Genomic DNA, 5,284 nt, shown 5'->3' on the forward strand with positions numbered 1-5,284 from the left:
CATTGCAGTGTCTTATTGTCTAAGTTGGCTGGAAATCTCTTGTATAAAATACTTGTAAGGAACAAAATCTTTCTGATGTAGCTTTAGCTCTTTAAAAATGGAAAACAGAGAATGTCTTGTACAGAGGAGTGATTTGCATAGTGCTACTTTTAAGTTAATAAAATAACTCACAACTGTGCTTATACATGAGCATATCGCAGAGTACTAGTGTGACATAGCCCTGCTTTGAAAACTCATTTTGTCTCTGATTTTTAGATTGCATCTTTTTTTTCATGGGTCAGATTTTTAAGTTAGAATATATTTTAATGCTTTGTGGGGAGGGAATTTATTTAAACAAATGAATCAAGTTCTGGCAAACATTCCTTCCTTTTCTTTTTCTTTTTTTTTTCTTTTTTTTTTTTTTTTTCCTTTTTTGTTTCCATCTTATTGGGAAACAGTTCAGTGTATTGCATATATATTTTTTGATGAAAAAATATTTTTAAAAGCTACAAAGTTTTTTAAAAATTGAACTATGGGTGACCTTTGCTCCCATTAGGACCATTGTAACTTAATTTCCATTTTTGCCTGTTTTCATAGTTAAGTGCAAAGGTGTCCAAATTACATTTTCAGTTGAATGTGCAATTAATATTTGCGTTCTTATCTTGTAGTCTGTAATATGTATAAACCCAACTCATTTCATTCCAGAAAAACCTACTTAATAGTTTACCTTGAATGAAATCGCTAGTTAGATGGCCTTTGTTAGACCACTTACTGATAAATAGGAGCCCTTATGAGAAATATATTAAGTTCTGCGAAACAAAATACCTACAATTATAAATTGAATATATTAAACTGAGACTCAATGAAATAACAATAAAACTGTATTCACTGTCTTTTTTTCCCCTCTAGTTGCTTATAAATTTTTTGTTTTGTATACTGATACAAAATTTGGGTTGCATTTAATTATCCACTCTTAAATAATGTATAGCTATTTTGACATGAATTATTGCAAATTTTATATAGCATGACTCTTGATTCTTGATGCAGTTGCTTCAACAGCTCCCCCTGCTTAGAATTGCAGGCAAGCATGGACCTGGTTACAGTAGTAGCCCTGTTATGGGGTTGTGTACCCTGAAATTTGTCTTTATTATGAAAATAGCTACATCATGTTTTGGTTTTTAACTTTTAGATTCCATTGCATCTGATCATAAAACTGTAAGATCAAAGTTCAAAAAGTGATAAATATACATGTAAAATCTCCATTCCATGGACCAGCGTGCTTTGTGTCTGATGTTTAACACGAGGACATTCTTTGAGTTTGGTGCCTTGTTCAAAGATGGTACTTAAGCTCCAAAGGGGAAGAATGTTTAAAAGCACTAATCGTGTGTGATTCCAAATCTGTCATCTGAGAGTTTGCCCTCTTTTGGCCATGTTGGTGCTATCTGGGGAGTCTGATGAAGAGAGCTCTCAACCTCCTGGTAGCTTTTTTATTTTTTTTTTCCCCCCCCTCATGGATCTTGAGATGAGAAGGGATGATCATGACCATCTACTGTGATGACTTGCATATCACAGGCCATAGAATTTCACCCAGAAGAATTTCGAGTGGAATCTCTGTCAGCAGAAGTGAAACATAGGTACTGATTACTGATGCATGAACACCTTTTATTTAACTAGCTACCATTCTGATCATAATTATTTAGAGCTTTCTCTTAAGTGATTTATTGGAGCCTGGAGTTTATAATAACAACTGGTTTCCAGAGAAATTATTCCTTAAACTCTGAGGGTCTTACAGAAAGATTGAGATTTATACCTTAAAGCGTAAACTTTGCCCTCACCTCCAAAGAGTTATGAAGAGTTATGTACTTTCCTCTGCTAGTAGAGGTTACTAACATTGCTCACTCTTGACGGACGTTCCTGAAAGGCTTTTAATTTTTCAGAAGGGCCGCATTTCCAAATTCACCCCATATGCACAGTCATTTTCTTATCTGGTAATGGCAGGTCCCAATTGTTTCAAGTATCCTTGGATTATTTTATTTTTTTTAACCAATGTGCTGAAAGCTAGCAGTTGTCTGACTTGTAACTAGGAAAGGCCAAGTAGCATCTTGAAGAATGTATTTCTGATTTACTATAGAAGTAATTGCCTTTGTTTTCTCTCCATTGTCTTTTCAAAAGTATTCTGATCAAGATGACAAGACTATATGATCCTGATGTCTCTATTTCCAGTCTGCTGCCACCCATTCTTAATTCATGTATTAAGACCCTTTTTGCTTTGCTCAGGGAACTCTGTTGCTTAAATTTCTGACTTCCAAATCATGATCTCTGTATTTGTCTCTTCAGTTGTAATTTGGAATTCACAAAACCTGAGCAAAGTAAGTTAGTGCACACTTAGCAACATGTCTTACAAATATGATTGGCATTTGTAATTTGTTTCTCCTTGTTCTGCTCTGTTTCCTAACCTAAATCGGGTGCAAGAAGTTATCTACTTTTAGCCTGCTTAGTTTCTGTAGTTCTGAGCTGGAAGACCAGAGTTGCTGATCCCGGAGCAGAGAAAACTTTGAGGTCCTCTGTGACTTATGTGGTTGGGCTACAGCTGTGAGTCTGAGCAAATGGCTAACAGGATGGAGTGTGTCTGTGAAGAATTAGAGTGGGGAAGGATCTGGATGTCTGTCCTTTCATAGGTATGGAATCACAGACGTTAGAAATGGGCAAGACCTATGCGATCATCTAGTCTGTTCCTGTCCATGTCCCTAATACAACTTTATTCCTAGGCTGCAGGAGACCTTTACACTTTGTCCATGTTAATTGTAAGTTCCATATATCCCATAAAGAGAAAATTGTACCCATTTCCAGCCTAAATTCTTGTTCTATCTAATATGGATTTGGATACCACTTAAATACATTCTTGCAAATTTTATTCCCTTGTCAGTATGCTGCCTGAAAACCAGCTCTTCTCTGTAGCTGGACTTAAAATGTTCTCTTTATACAGAAAATAGGAATGTAAGACAGATACTGAATGGTCATGAACTTCCATAGGCATCTAAAGTCCATAGGGTAATTGTCCTAATGGAGTTAATCTTCAAATAATCCATCCAGGTTGTTACCCACATACTGTAGAGGCACCCACCTTTATCCTGTTCCCATGGCTCTGGAGCCACAGGTTGGCCACCCCTGCCTTTAATCAATCATTTTATTAAAATATTACAAAATAATTCTTTGACCAATCCTAACACATTGTAAAATAATTCTTTACCCAATCATGCACTACCACTTTAGTTGATTTAAATCTTGCAAAACTACTTACGTGACAGACACAAATAAAGAACCAGACAGAAACCCTACAGATAAACCATAGAGAAGCAGGGACATAAAGGCAAAACAATAAAGTAGAGATTTCACAATCACAATTGTTAAGTGATTCCTTGCCAGATAGAATGCTATCAAACAAAGTTTTCTTTAAACATCTCAAGATCTGTTTCTTTATCTGGTGGTGGGTACTATTAGTACAGGATCGGTTTCTTAACAGTCTGATATTTCATTGTTTTAATTACGTTTAAATGGAACGTGAGGCTGAGACTTTCTGCTTCTTGGCTTATGGCGGCTGCTCACCTAACCTGGCTGCAGAAAAAGGCCTCAGACCTTATGAAGTGTGTGGTGCAATGTTTTGTAGCAAAGATATTTCACACTCCAGAAGAGCTAAAGGCTCATTCCACAAGTTTCCTAAACATCATCTTCTTTGCTTATTTGTGTGACTATTTTAAAAGCAACTCTAGGTGGGATTCTCTATGATCATATAACAAATGTTCAGTAGTTTGATGGCACACTAGAAATCTGCTTAAGAATGCCAGACTGCTTTATTAAATTTTCAAAGGACTTGGTTCTTCCTGTAGACTTCCTACTATTTGTTTGTCCCAAAGAGTAACTGGTCCTCTCTGAATTGTACATGACTCAAACATTTTAAAACCACTATGCCTATTTTGGGATCCCATTACCAAATGTCATATACATCAACCCTTCTCACTTTGTATGTTCTTCAAACAGTCACAGATTAATGAAACAGAGGAAAGTAATTGGAGAATTGCAGTTACTAGTAAGCCACTTAATTACTTCAAAGGAAAGCTATTCTTTTATTAATGTGAAGTTTTTATTTCAGCTTATAAAACTGCACTAGCAAGAACTCTAGACGCATGATGATCAATTAACACAAATAATTAGACTTTTCATGAGCGTAAATTAAGACACTTCCACTCAGAAAATACCTGTGTAAATAGCTCTGAAAGTGCACAGACTTGAGTTCTGTTGGAGTTGGGAGGGTGATGAATCCCAGAATTCAGAGCCTTTACTGCAAGGCTGGCAGTTTTTAACATTTATCTAGGAAGGCTGTTCTATTTAATATCTCAACTGAGAGGGGAGTTGATATCTAAGTGATGACCCCAAACTAAAGCTTTTTATGGGTTAAAATCAACTAATTGGAAAAATGGCAATACACTCTTCTGTATGGGGGTTATACTTGAGCTGTCATGGCTTTTGACATTGCACATAGTCGAAGATGGAAGTCAGAAGGAGTGGTTCCTCTTTTCATCTAACCAACGTTGGCTAGGAAACTATAACCTTTCCTCTCCGATGTGAACTTCTGATTTCTGTAGTTTTTCCTACTTGCATCAAGTGGACTCAGCTAATTTACCATATGATCGTTATGTAACTGCTTTCAGAGTATCAGCCATGTTAGTCTGTATCCGCAAAAAGAAAAGGAGTACTTATGGCACCTTAAAGACTAACATTTATTTGAGCATAAGCTTTCGTGAGCTACAGCTCACTTCATGCATCCAATGAAGTGAGCTATAGCTCACAAAAGCTTATGCTCAAATTTGTTAGTCTCTAAGGTGTCACAAGTACTCCTTTTCTTTATGTAACTGCTTGTTGTTTCTGCTGCGTTTTGGGCTTTCTGGGACCGCGAAGGGGCTCGAGGTAACTGAGCCATACATCAAACAAGAACTAAGCCTGGCTTAACTGCAAACAGGCCTGATTAGAAGCATTTTTCAACCTCTTGTGCACTGAACATCCTGTCTCTGCAAGAGCTCTGCAGAAAATGTAGGCATCCAAAACAGTTTGTTTTGGGGTGAGGAGACAGCCATCTGGTTTGTGAGATGCTCATTGACCCACTCATGGCTTACACAGCATAAGGTGGTTGCAGTGGATTGTGTCTACTGCTACTGCCCATGGACTGTAGTAACACCTTAACCTGACAGTGCAGGTAGCCTATGTTGCACAGGGCTTTGTTGCAAGGATAGGTTCCTGGATTAGTGTT

The sequence above is a fragment of the Dermochelys coriacea genome, chromosome 2 (assembly GCF_009764565.3).
Source record: "Dermochelys coriacea isolate rDerCor1 chromosome 2, rDerCor1.pri.v4, whole genome shotgun sequence".
Lineage (NCBI taxonomy): Eukaryota > Metazoa > Chordata > Testudines > Dermochelyidae > Dermochelys > Dermochelys coriacea.